Genomic DNA, 14922 nt, shown 5'->3' with positions numbered 1-14922 from the left:
AGAAGGGGCTAACCCCCCCTGTAAGCAAGCCATTCTCCCCTTGAGGGAAAAAAGTCTAGATGACTGGGTTCTCGCCTGCAGCGCCTTTGACCCAGCTGCCGCGTCCCTAGCCCAGGCTGTCTCTGGCGCTGTCACTGCCGCCTTAGCCGCCACCGCCGGTTGTTTTAAGTGCGGGCAGAGCGGTCATTTTGCCCGGGAGTGCCCCAATGCAGAAGTCAACCGCCCGCCTTTCATGCAGCGTAATGGGCGCCCCCCTCCCACTCCTTGCCCACGCTGCCAGCGTGGCTATCACTGGGCGCGCGATTGCAAGAGCAGCCCCAGAGATCTTAGCAAGGATAGCTTAAAAAACCTCTGCTATCCCTGGTGCCCTGACGGCAGTCAGCGCCAGGGCACTGAGCAAGCTTTAAACTCCAAGCGGGGCAAGCCTCAGCCCCGCCCCTAAGAGGCAGCGTGCCGGCCGGTTCTAATAAAACTAATCACTTCACCGGCAGTAAAACGCTTCTCTGGACAGTCCCTATCACCCCAGAAAAGCCTACTCGTAAGTTAAGAATAGAGGAGCAATGGTACATGGGCACGCTCGATTCAGGGGCAGAGGTCTCTTGCATGCCCGCTCAGTATGCCACCATGTGCATGGTTCTCGATGGTCCCTCGGTAGTGGGAGCCACTGGTACCTCCACCTCTCTTCAGGCCATAGGGCCCATTAAGTGGGAGGATGAAGAGGGCCACTCAGGCACCTTCTGCCCGTTATTTCTACACACCATAGACCAAATTTTATGGGGCCGTGACATCCTCGCCGCCTCTGGGGCAGTGCTTACCACGCAGCCCCCCCAATAATGTGCGCCACTGCTCGTTTAACACCTCCAGCGCCCGTTCCTCTGCAGTGGGATACTGAGGAACCTATATGGGTGGAGCAGTGGCCCCTTCCCACGCATAAATTAGTGGCACTTCAAGCCCTTGTCCAAGAACAATTGGACGCTGGCCACATAGAGCCTTCTACTAGTCCCTATAATTCGCCAGTGTTTGTTATTCATAAAAAAGCCACAGGGAAATTTAGGCTCCTCAATGATCTGCGGGAAATCAATAAGCATATTCTTCCCATGGGTTCCCCGCAGCCTGGCCTCCCCCATCCGGTAGCCATCCCGGCCCACTATCATGTAGCCACCATTGACATCAAAGACTGTTTCTTTTCCATCCCGCTACATGAGCGAGACCGCCCGCGCTTTGCCTTTACAGTTCCCGTCCCCAATCACGCGGGCGCGGCTAGCAGGTACCAATGGAAAGTCCTCCCTCAAGGGATGCGTAACAGTCCGGCCATCTGCCAAATGTATGTTAATCACGCAGTGGCCCCCCTGCGAAAGCAGGCCATGCTCATCCATTACATGGATGACATCTTGGTGGCCTCTGAGGACGCCGAGGCGCTTCCTCTAATCCTCAAAGACCTCACCACTAATTTAGCTGACCTCGGCCTTACGGTTCAGCCCAATAAAGTTCAAATTGTGCCACCATTAGCCTTCTTAGGGTTTAGTATTGATAAAACCATTGCCCCGTCCGCTCCCCAGCTGGACATACCGGATCGGGTCACTATCACTGAGCTTCAACAGCTCTGCGGTCAGATCAATTGGCTCCGCTCTGCGTTGCCGATCACCACCGCCCAGCTCCAACCACTCTTTATGCTGCTGAGTGTCCCTGAAGCCCCGCCGCTAGCAATCTCCCGGCGCATTAAGCTCACCCAGGAGGCAAAGGAAGCCATTGCCGCAATTAACAAGGCACTCGCCGCCTGCTGTCTCAACAGGTTCAGCACTAAAGAGGGCAATCTTATAGCACTCATCCTTCCTACGCCCGGCACACCCATGGGCTGCCTGTGGCAGGAAGGCCCTCTACTTTGGGTGCACCCTGCTAAAAGCCGGCTTAGAAAAATTTGCCCCGCAGTACGGCTCTGGATCAGCCTAGCTTCAGATCTAGTCACCCTGGCTGTTCATGTATTCGGAGAGCCGCCAGAAAAAATTGTTTGGCCCCTAGACGCAGGCCAAACCCGCCTGCTTATACGTGACAACCCGGACATGCAAATCCTTTTAGAAGGATTTCATGGGGAATTCAGCTGCCACTATCCTAGCCATCGGCTGTTACAGGGACTCGCCAAGCTTCCCTTCCGCAGCCCCTTCCATCCTTTCCCCTCCTCTGCACCCATCCCGGGTGCCACCACCGTCTTTACTGACGCCTCCAAAACCCGTTTCGCCTTCCTCTCTTATTCGCAGGACCATCCGGAACCCCGCCTATTCAGTTATGTCAACCTTCATTCAGTCCAAGTGGGGGAAATTCTGGCAGTGTCATACGCGCTAAACGCCCACTGCAACCACCCAGTAAACATTTTCACTGACAGCCTCTACACGTATCAGGTCTGCCGAGTCCTTGCATTTTCCACCTTTTTCCCCGGGAACTCGGCCATCGATAAAGCACTTTCTGACCTCAGAAGCATCTTAGAGCATAGACAGGATCCTTGGTTCGTTAGCCACATTCGTAGTCACTCAGGCCTCCCGGGGCCCTTGGCTAATGGCAACAGTATAGTAGACCAAGCGGTCTCAGCTCAGACTACCCAAGCTATGCTAACTCACACAGCGGCCCCTCCGGGGGACGCTGTTAACCAGGCCAAGTTATTGCATTCCAGGTTTCACTTTTCGGCTACGTCATTGCATCATTTATGTGGCCTCCCCCTAGATACCTGTAAACATCTTGTCCGCAATTGTGCAACTTGTGCGCCCTTTGCGCCGCTTGGCCCCCTGCAACCTCAGGGAGTCAACCCACGAGGCCTAAAACCCAATTCTAGATGGCAAATGGATGTAACTCACGTTCTGTCCTTTGGGCGCCTCAAGTATGTACATGTAATGATTGACACCTTCTCAGCCATGTGTTATGCAGTCCCCCTCGCCGGGGAAACGGCCAAACACTGTATCAAGGCCCTAAGACAGGGAATTCTCTTCATGGGAGTCCCCTGGGACATAAAAACGGACAATGGGCCTGCCTATCGCAGTGCCTCCTTTGCGGCCTTTCTTCAGTTATATAACATCACCCATCATTTCGGCATCCCCTATAATCCACAGGGGCAAGCCATTGTGGAAGCAGTCCATCTCCGCTTAAAAACACAAGTTGAAAAAGAGAGGGCAATGCTCCCCCAGGCAACTCTAGGGGACCTTATCATAGCAGCCCTTATTCACCTTAATCTACTCACATTCAATAAGGAAGGGCTTTCGCCCCTACATAAACATTGGGGGCCCTCGTATAGGCCCACCCAGGCCCCGATGGTCTACTGGAAGGACCCAGAGAATAATACCTGGAAGGGTCCCTCCCCACTCCTCGCCCAGGGGCGTGGGTTTGCTTGTGTTTTCCCAGATGATGCAGCACAACCAATCTGGATCCCGGGAAAAGCAATCCGACCCGCCACCAGCAGCCAAACGGCTAACAAGACGAGAACGCCGCCGTCTCCGCAGCCTAACATACCAGATGACAACCTTACAACTGGACCAGGAAGGCCGTCCGAAAGCACCCCCGGAGAGGCCTGAAAACTCGCAAGAGGAAAGACAAGAAATCGTCCAAATCATGCGCCTATACAGACAGGCAAAAGCCAGCCCCCTACACCTCCATAACCCCCACCCAAGCATTGCTTCCCTTCTAATGGTCATGCTTACCCTCGCCTCTTCTACCCAGGCCAACCCCCACCAGCCTTGGAAGTGGACCCTTGCGCGTTGGGAAGACTCCAAAATAATTCTTTGCATTACCACAGCAGGATCCCCCTCCTTTGTTTTTAATGCCACTGATCTGTTCCCCCCTCCTAATCCAAAACCTATTGGTTATCCAGGCAGCCTAAATACACAAAATTATTATATGTGTCCATCTTCAAATCCTGGAAAATCATACTGCAATTCCCCCTATGAGTACTACTGTGCATACTGGGGGTGTGAAACATTAGCCACAGGCTGGAAACCTTCTGTCCCTGACAAATTTCTAAATCTTACAGTAATCCCTTATACTTGCCTAAACTCAGGCAATCGCTATTTCAACAGGTACCTTTGTCCTAATAGGCTAATGCTCACCGTACAAAACCCTACCGATACGTCTTGGCTCATGGGTCGAACCTGGGGCTTCCGAATTTATCTAGCGGGGTCCAATCCGGGATCCCTCATTCTCATAAAAAAGGAAGCAGCTCAACATTCATCTTCGGGCATTGGCCCCAATAAAGTCATTAACCCCCTTTTTCCACAGCCCTCCAGCCGCACCTTAGCTTCAACCAGCCGCACCTCAGCTGCAAACAACGCATCGCCAACCCCACCACCCCAACCTTTTCTACCCCCCTCTCATTACTCCTCTCCCCTCTTCAGCCTTATCCAAGCAACCTTCACCTCACTAAATGTCTCCTACCCCAATCTTACCTCCTCCTGTTGGCTTTGCCTCTCCACCTCCTCCTCACTGTATGAGCCAGTTGCCTCCAACCTCTCCTTTTCAGAAAACACAGAGGACAGCCCCTCGGAATGTAATTGGAATACCTCTGCCGTCCCCCTAACCTTTCATTCAGTCTCCTTTACAGGAAAGTGCATCCGCCCTCGCTCCAGTAACTCTCCCAGCCTCACTGCCTGTGCCAGCTACTCATCTCCCAGCAGCTCTGCCAAATTTCTCATTCCTCATAACTCCTCCCAATGGCTCTGCTCCTCTACAGGACTTACCCCCTGCCTTAACGTGCAAACCCTCAATACAACTAATGAAACTTGCCTCCTAATTGTCCTTATCCCTAGGGTCCTATACCACAGCGAGGAAGACTTCTTCCTCCGCCTGGAAAGAACTGCAGCCCCTGCTCCACTGCAAAAGCGAGAGCCCATCACCGTCCTCACGATTGCCTCCCTCCTAGGTCTTGCAGGCGCTGGCACCGGAATCGCTGCATTAGCCAGTCAAGGCTCCGCCCTAACTCACCTCCGGGCGGCTGTTGACGAAGACATTCGTCACCTACAAGACGCTATTTCCCATCTTAAAAATTCTGTCAATTCCCTCTCTGAGGTAGTGCTCCAAAACTGCCGAGGTCTTGACCTTCTCCTCCTCAAAGAAGGAGGCCTCTGCGCCGCCCTAGGAGGAGTGCTGTGTATATGCCAATTCCACAGGTCTCGCCGAGGACAGCCTAAAAAAGGTCCGAGAGGGACTGGAACAATGCAAAAAAGACCGTGAAGCCACCAGCTATTGGTCCCACATCTTTACCCCCCTCCTCCCATACCTCCTCCCTCTCATCGGCCCCCTACTAATGATTATTCTAGCTCTCACCCTAGGGCCCTGCATTATCCGCAAAATTGTTCAGCTTGCTAAGAACCAAGCCAATGCTGTCTTTTCATCATTTGTGCAAGTCCAGTATCAACAACTTGCCTCCACTGAAGAAGCTGACCCTCCGCAGCGTCGCCACCCTCGTCCATCCCGCAAGCAGCGAGGCCCCTCTCGAACGCCCGGGCGCCACACCAACGTCGAGCTCCAGCCTCTCTAACTACCATCTACCCCATCCCTTCCCCCACCTCCCCTTTCCCTCATCCCTTGGCGGATCTCTCCGGTAAGCTTCTTCCTCTAATTAGAAAAGAAGGGGGAAATGCGGGACACTGTTATCAAGTTCTGACTTGGCGGGCCTGGGCCAGGGGAACTGATCAGCCCCTAGGAAAGGTAGTGGGGCACGGGTGGTTGCGCCCTCCACGGCCCCCCGGGCCTGAGAAAGTGGAGCCGAATGCAGGCCCCATTTCCTCACCCCAAAGTAAAAACCATTGGGGAGGGCTTGCCGGAGAAAACCGCCCCCTTTACCTTGCCCACCCACTCCCCGTTGCCAGAGCAACTCCCCCACCGCCAGTGCGCATGCACTGTTGCCAGAGCAACTCCTGCCGTGACAAACAGCTTCCGCGTCCTCTCAGAACCAATCCAAGCCTTTAACCCTTACAGCTACCCCGCCCTCGAAACCGCCCGATATAAACTTGTACTCTCCCCTAATAAAGCCCTCTCTCTTGGTTTTCATCATCCTAAAAGAAACGTGTCCCGCCTGTTCCTTTCTCGCCGCCCTCCATACTTGCACGCCTCCCGCCGGGGACCTGGCCAAGTCCCCCGCCTCGCCCTCGCCTCCGGGAAAGAGCCCCCGCTGCCGGTACCCTCGGAGCAATCCTGGGAGCCTAGGATTTAGCAACCGGCCGCCACCCTCCCCCAGACGAATCAACTGCGACCGCATGTAACTACTTGTTAAATTGTGCTTTGAAAGTTATCATTGTTATGTATATATATTAAAGTTCACAATTAAAAAATGTATTAGGAAAAAGTGGAACCTGAAGATGTGACTGAATTGTTACAATCTCATTACAAATCTTGAACCCATGAGGTGTTGCTTTTTATGAATGAGCAAAGAAAGTGGTTTCTTGAGATGGAGTATATTCTCAGTGAAGAAACTGTTTACATTGTTGAAATGACAACAAAGTATTCAGAATATTATATAAACTTAGTTAATAAAACAGTGTGAGGGTTTGAGAAGATGGACTCCAATTTTGAAAGAAGTTCTATTCTAGGTAAAACACTATCAAAGAGCATTGCATGCCACAAAGGAAAAGTCAATTGATGTGGCAAACTTCATTGTCTTATTTTAAGATTGCCACAGCCACCCCAAACTTCAGCAACCACCACCCTGATCATTTAGCAGCCATCATCTTTGAGTAAACAGATTATGACTCACTGAAGGCTCAGATGATGAATAGCATTTTTTTTTTTTAGCAAAAAAGTACTTTTTAATTGAGGTATGCACATTATTTTCTAGACATAATGCTATTGCACATAGTAGACTACAGTATAGTGTAAACATAACTTTTCTATGCACTGGGAAACCAAAAATTTCATGTGACTCACTTTATTGTGGTATTTGCTTTATTCTAATGCTCTAGAACTGAATCTGCAATTTCTCCAATGGATGCCTGATTTCTTATACAAGGTATAATCCTTTCCTTAGGGTAAAAGATAAATATTTAAGGAAAGAAATATAATGTTTCAAGTATACTAATTTGACCAATTGACAACAAAATTTGACTAATTTACAACTAAAAACCAGAAATATCAAGGTAAGGGAAAAAGGGAGAAAGAATAATTATAAAATTTGAATAATTAAAATAATTATGACTGACACATGTTTAGATCTTAATAGACCTTATTAACAAAAGCATGATTAGATTTTTAAATATACAGTGTTATGTGTATGCAGTGCTATGAATGTATGCTATAAGGGAAAACCTTACAATAACCTTGGTTAGGCTTATTAAACAATTCCAAGGAATCCTAGAGTGAGGTGTTGGGAGTGTGGAAGTAACAATTTTCTAAAGGTGCATTGTGAAAAGTGGGGTAAAGAGTGGATCAAAAGATAAAAAGTAGAGTGTTTGGGTGAGATAAATACTAAATGTAAGCAACAGAGGATTGCCACTTTTTACCATTAAGAGCACAAAATGTTAAATGAATGATAACATAGTGAAAATGATGATGATTCTAATTCTAGTGGTAATATGAACTGTTCCAGTATGATTAGCAAGCAATCTAGCAATAGCAATTAAACTTTAAAATGTGCATTTTTGGGCTCAGTGCTTTCATTTTTAAGCTATCTATTTTATAACAGTAAGAGCTCACATAGATAAATAAAAGAGCAAGGACGATTTGTTCAGCTGTGTTTGTTTGCATAAATGAAAACTGGAAACAACCTGGATATCTATGAGGAGCGGGATGGCTACAATTATTGTAAAGCCTCCATATTTTGGATTCACCTGCAGATCCTGCAAAGAATAACTTAAATACATGTTTAGTTACTTGGAAATATGTACCATAAGTATTTTTTATGTAGGAAAATCGAATATCGGAAAGGGCATGTAATATGATCTCCTGTTTATAAGATTAAGATCCAAAGTACATAAAAGAAATTTGTATATACTATAAATTTTGTATAAGGGAAACAGTTCTGTAAGAAAAGTGGTTCTGAAAGGATTTGTTGTTTGCATATTTCTGAAAGATGATTCTGCTATATTTCTTCACAAATTTAGCACTGATAGTGTTCAAAGAGAGATGATTTTTAGATTGCTTAAAAATATCAGATTTTCAATAAAAGTCTTATTTATAGACATGTTACTAGATTGTTAAATGTGTATTTTTAAAAACCCCATGCAACCACATTCCACAACTGATTTGAAATCAATATTATTTATCAATATTTGTCAGGGCTTAAGAACATACATACAATGAAAAAAATAACAAGAACAACAAAAAATCATGACTAATTGATTTTTACACATAATATTCCAAGAGTGAAATAGTATTCCAAGACTGAATTAGACTCAAAATTTCACATAACCAATAAAAATGACTAAGAATTTATGAAATTAGCAGGTAAATAACTGTTGTGATTTTTTTTCACATCGTCATTTTTCAGCTGCTGAAAAACAATACTTTTTGAGGTTAACCAAGTCATATAGGGCAGTTTACTGGTTTCCAGGTGAACAATAATTAAAACCAGTGTTCCCATTAATGAACTGTAATCTGCAACATTCTAAATTCTATCAGTAAGACTAGCCCAAGGTAAATCTTTCTACTTTTTAATAACAGGGAACCATTGTGGTTGAGAATGGAATTCAATTCTATGAAATAATATGTATTGTATGTATGAAATTCGATTCTTTGAAATAATATATGCTGTAATTCAGATAATAAGTTGGTGCAAAGTTTTCTGACAGGAAGCATCTGCTTTCTTAAACTCTCTGTTACTTTATTGCCTCAAAAATTAATTCAAATTTTCCCACAAATCTTTGGCAGCTTCTCTCAGTCTTTCTCCCTTTCATTCCAGCAGCATTTCATTAGATTTCATGAATGAGTGAGCCTGTGAACAAGTGAACTGAAATAAATGTGTTTTGATTCACTACTTCTCTTTCATTAGGCTAACAGGCATTAGATTACTTTTGTTAATCCAAGTGTATAGAATTCTAGAAAGAAAAGGCCTCTTTTGAGAAAGCTTGTAAAATTGAATGTAGATCTGAGCTAAACAACCCATTATTCCCCCAACACTGATGCAAGTATATACATGATCTTTTCCAAAAATGTTTAGTAACATATATTATGAGGTCAATTATTTAAATTCCATTTGTTGAGCTAATGTTTACGTGCATATTGATAACAGACTTCTAAGTCAAAGCTTCCTTATTAGCAGAAACAATTTTCTCATGTCAATTTAATTGCTGAAATAAGTGGCTATTAAAAGACAAATGTGAACATGTTTAGATATAATTAGGAACAACTAAATAATCCTTTGAAAGGGTGATAAAAGATAATACTTTTTGCAGTTTTTGAAAATTAGCTAACATATCAAAGGTAGAAAAATTTAAGTGATCTTAAAATTGATTGAAGAAAGCTGATTTCAATCAATTATGTAAAATGTTACTGTTTATCTAGTTCCCTTCAACTTTTCAGTGTTCTGGAATCATTTTGGAAGTATAGATTTGAAGTTTCTAGAGCTCTCTGGTTTAAGATAAATTGAGACACTCACTGATTGTCTATTGTACTTTGAAATTCATTTATGAATATAAACACATTTTATATAAATATTTAATGAGGTACAAATTTTTAAGCTCAATATCTTTCTTTTGTACATTATTATCACTCCAAAGGCAGTCCATGGTGACAACCCAGTATTTAGAATTGTGCTGTTTTTTTGTATGTGTGTAACTATATAGCAACACATTTATAATATTATTCATAGTTATATTATTATACAATATTCATTTATGCATCTGAATATAAGAAAGTTTTTGGGGTGTTTTTGCTATGCAAGAATTATTTCTCACTAAATATATTTGTACACCTCTGCTTTTTTTTCAAAAGGTAAATTCATCCAAGTAAAGTAGTATAGCTGTCAATCATTCCTTGCAATGGCTACATGGTATTTCATGGCATAGATGTACTATGATTTATTCAAATACGTTTCCATTATCAGATATTTACATTTTTTCTCTACTATGACCTTATAAGCATACTTGTTTATATGTCCTTGCACACTACTTTGGTCTTCTGAGTTGAGGTTTGCTAAGTCAAAGATTTTTGAATTATTAATTTCAATGTATAGTTCCAGATTTCATTCAAGGTAGCTGTAACACATTACACATTCCATTACCTAAGGCAATAAGTGAAAGTGCCCTCTTCTCCCTCAATCCCTGAAAGCAATAGGTGTTATACCTCATTTTAACTTTTGCCTTTCTGAGGGCTGTTCAGTGATGCCCTTGTAGTCATTATCAAGTACTAATCTCTGACCACTTGTATGTTTCAGTTTTTATGTATTTATTGTCTTTTAGTACTTGCTCCTCTATGATTTTTTCCCTCTATGAATTTTGTTATTAATTTGGTTTTGTTAAGATTGTTCACATGCCATACAATCATCCAAAGATCCAAAGTGTACAATCAATTGCCCACAGTACCATCGTAGAGCTGTACATTCATCAACACAATTTTTTTTTTCAGTTTTTAGAACATTTTCATTACTCCAGAAAAGAAATAAAGACAAAAAAAGAAAACAACTCCTTCCATACCCTTAACCACCCCCTTCCATTATTGACTCATAATATTGGTATAGTACATTTGTTACAGTTGATGAAAGAATTTTAAAACACTACTAACTGCAGAACATACTTTACAATGGGTATATGTTTTTCCCTATATACCCCTCTATTATTGACTTCTAGTTATAGTGTCATACATTTCTTCTAGCTCCTGAAAGAGATGTCTACTATTTGTACAGCTAATCATTGAGAGTGTCCATCACAAGATTCACTGTTGTATATATTCCCATCTTTTAACCTCCAACATTCCTTCTGGTGCCATATGTGATTCTATGGTTCCCCTTTCCACCACATTCATGTACCATTAAGCACTGCCAATTACTGTCACAATAACATGCTACTATCACCTCCGTCCATTTCCAAACACTTAAATTCCACCTAGTTGAACATTCTGCTCATAATAAGCAACCTCTCCCCATTCTATACCCTGGTAACTTATATTTCATGTCTATGAGTTTACATACTATAATTAGTTCATTAGTTCATATCAGGGAGACCATGCAGTATTTGTCCTTATGTGTCTGACTTATTTCACTTAATATAATACCTTCAAGGTTTCTTCATCAACCCATTTTTTTAAGACAGTTTTGTTCACACCATATATTCCATCCTAAGTAAAATTCAATGGTTCCCTGTATAATCCCATGTTTATGTATTCACCACTATCACCACTATCTGTATAAGAACATCTCCATTTCTTGCACAAAGAAGGAGGAAGAGTCAAAGAAGGTAGAGAGACAAAAGAAAAAGCAAAAGAAAGACAAAAATATGTCAGCTAAAAAGCAACAAAAGGAAAGATAGAATTCAACTAAAGTAGATTAAAAGTCAGACATCACCAATGCCAAGAGTCCCATATCTCTCCCTTATGTTCCCCAGTTATAGGCATTTGGCTTTGATATATTGCCATTGTTTCATTAGAGTAAGCATAATACAATGCTTCTGTTAATTATAGTCTCTACTTTGCATTGAATGTATTTTTCCCCCAATACCACCCTATTTTTAACACCTTGCAAGGTTGACATTCATTTGTTATCCCTCTTGTAAAAACATATTTGTACATTGTATCACAATTGTTGGGTTCTCTAAGTTTCACTGAGTTATATAGCCCCAGTCTTTATCTTTCCTCTTTCCTTCTGGTGTCCCACATGCTCCTAACCTTCCTCTTTCAACCACACTCACAGTAATCTTTTTTCAGTGTACTTACATTGTTGTGCTACAATCACCCAAAATTGTGTTCCAAGCCTCTCACTCCTGTCTTTTCCTATCTGTCTATAGTGCTCCCTTTAGTATTTCCTTTAGAGCAGGTATCTTGTTCACAAACTCTTTCATTGCCTGCTTTTCAGAGAATATTTTAAACTCTTCATCAAAGTTGAAGGGCAGTTTTGTCAGATACAGGATTCTTGGTTTGTGGTTTTTCTCTTTTAGTATCTTATATACATCATACCACTTCCTTCTTGCCTCCATGGTTTATACTGAGAAATCCTCAGTCTTATTAAGTTTCCTTTGTATATAATGGATTGCTTTTCTCTTGCTGCTTTCAGGATTGTCTCTTTGTCCTTGACATTTGATAATCTGATTATTAAGTGTTTTGGCATAGATCTATTCAGATCTATTCTATTTGGGGTGCTCTGTGCTTCTTGGATCTGTAATTTTATGTCTTTCATAAACTATGGGAAATTTTCATTGATTATTTACTTTATTATTTCTTCTGCCCTTGTTCCCTTGTTTCTCCTTCTGGTATACCCATGAGATGTACAATTATGCACTTCATGTTGTCATTCAATTCCCTGAGACATTGCTCATATTTTTCCATTCTTTTCCCTATCTGTTTGTTTGTGTGTAGGATTTCTGTTTTCTGGTTCTCTAGTTCCTGAGTGTTTTCTTCTGCCTCTTGAGATCTGCTATTTTATGTCTCCATTATTTTCATCATTTCTTGAGTTGTGCCTTTCCTTTCCGTAGATTCTGCTGGTTGTTTTTTCAAACTTTCATTTTTACCTTATGTTTGCCCAGTGTTTTCTTTATATCCCTCATCTCTTTTGCCATATCTTCCCCTAAACTTGCCAATTTGGTTTTTGATTTGATTTAGCATATTCTTTGAAAATCTTTAATAAATTGTTTCATTAAAGTTAAACAATATCTCAACTGTGTCTTGACTGAAGAAGTGTAAGTTTTTTCCTTTGACTGGGCCATATCTTCATTTTTGCTAGAATAGATTGTAGTTTTCTGTTGCCTAGGCATCTGGTTTCCTTGGTTACCCCAGTCAGATTTTCCCAGACCAGAATGGGTTCAGATCTCAGAATGGGGTTATATTCAGTTTCAAGTCTCCCTGTGGGTGTGTCATAGAGATTGACAGACTTTCCTGTGAAGTCTCTAGCCACTGAGCTTTTCCTAACCTGCCCAGTAGGTGGCACCTGTCAGTCTGTCATTCCTGACTGGTGTAAGGATGTGTGGCTCCTTTTGTTTCTGTTTTGGCTGTTTTTCCCCCAGGCCCTGGGGTCTGGTTCTGATGGGAAAGCTGGTATTAGAGCTGGGCCCCACCTCCTTCCTCTTAGGGAAGATACAGCCCCTAGGGAGTTATCATCTGCATTTGAATAGTTCCTTTGTCTCTCTGACTCTGTTATCACCACCCCTGTCCAGGTCAGAATGCTGCAAACTGAAAATTGCTGTGGCTCTCTCCACTAGGCCACTCTAAGAGAGAGAAAAAGGGAAAGAAAGCCCCCTTTTAGAGTCAGTCCACAGCCCCCCAGTTTCATCTGTTGGTCAGAGGTAACACCTGGTCTTCTGGGCTCCCTGTCCCAGGACAGAGGCATCTTCTGGCTCTTTAAGGTCAATTGTCACCAAAAGCCTCTCTCTGTTGTTAAGGATTTGTAGCTTGCATTCAGCAGTCCACATTCATTAATTGAAACCCCAGTTGGAACTGGGTTGAGCTATATTTGCTTGCTCAAAGAGTGCTGCTTTCCACCACAGTGAGGTTTTACAGCTCAGATTGCCATGGGGGGAGGGGTTCCTGGCATGTTTCCACAGTTTTACTTACAGATTTTATGCTGTGATCTCTGGCCTTCTTCCCAATCCAGGTTGGTGTACAATGTGTGGACAGTCATGGTTGTCCCCCAGCAGCTGTTGCAGATTATTTACTTGTTATTCCTGGTTGTTTATTAGTTGTTCCAAGGGATTAACTAAATTCCACTCCTCTCTATGCCATCATCTTGCCCCCTCAAACTCCTTCTATGAATTTTTAGTTAATATATTTTTTTCTGATTTTATATTGAGTTATTTTCCCAGTTGTTGATTTTTAAGATTTCTGGGAATATTCTATATATCAATAATTTTTTCTACCTTATATGTGGCAATTACTTGCAAAAATAAATTATTGACTGTTTTAGGGATGATATAATTTATGGTCCCAGCTTTTTTAAAATTTATTTTATATGGTCATGTACGTATTTTCTTATATGGATTTCAGTCATGGTTATAAAACCTCTAACCCTATATTTTGCATACAGTCTCATAGATTCTGATTCAAGATTTTTTTTTTTAATTAAAGCACATGATGTATTTGCTATTCATATTTTTCATCCTTTGTAATTCATTTTTTTGCATGCTATATATTTTTTGTATGCTATGTTGCCATTGTTTTTTGGATGGATAACCAATTTTTCAAATACTGGAAAGTCTGGAAATACCAAGTGTCGGTGAGGATGTGAAGGAACTGGAATGTTTAAACAGTGCTGGTAGAAATATAAATAATCCATCCTTTCCCTCTGACTCAATTTATCCCTTGAATCATTAAATTCCATTCATGGTGGATTTTTTATTTTGCTCTGGTTTGATTTACCTGAGTGTCTTTAATTCTGATAATCTTGTATAGAAAGTCTCCCATCATTTTTCTTTGTTTTATAATTTCTTGGTTATTCTTCCACAAATGAATATTAAGAATATTTTTTCATTTTTCTACAACAATCAAAATGTATATAAAGATTTTAATAGGAATTGTAGTAAATAACCATGAAATAATAGTGAATTGAGGGTTTTATTTTCTGACACACGCACACACACACACACACACACACACATACACATGCTTTCTGTTTCTATTTTCTTGAATTTAGTTTCATTTTGCTTGGATTTTATTTTTAATAAATAGCAAAGTTTATTTTTTTTACTCAAATTCCAGGAGTAGTGAAAAAGTACAACTAAAAACCCTCTCTCTTCTGTCTGGTTTCCATTTTCTGGTGGGGGGAGAAAAAAGAAAAAAAAAAAAAAGCTAAACATTTTTGCTTGTTTCCTGTAT

General features: G+C 42.1%; 1 pseudogene; it reads left to right on the top strand.

Moving 5' to 3' along the window:
* The window catches only part of LOC119530480, a 65807-nt pseudogene extending 59074 nt beyond the window's left edge, over nucleotides 1-6733 (top strand).
* Nucleotides 6734-14922: the final 8189 nt, after the last annotated feature.

Source organism: Choloepus didactylus, chromosome 3 (assembly GCF_015220235.1).
Source record: "Choloepus didactylus isolate mChoDid1 chromosome 3, mChoDid1.pri, whole genome shotgun sequence".
NCBI classification, from domain to species: Eukaryota; Metazoa; Chordata; class Mammalia; order Pilosa; family Megalonychidae; genus Choloepus; species Choloepus didactylus.
This window is presented reverse-complemented; position numbering and strand designations above follow the sequence as displayed.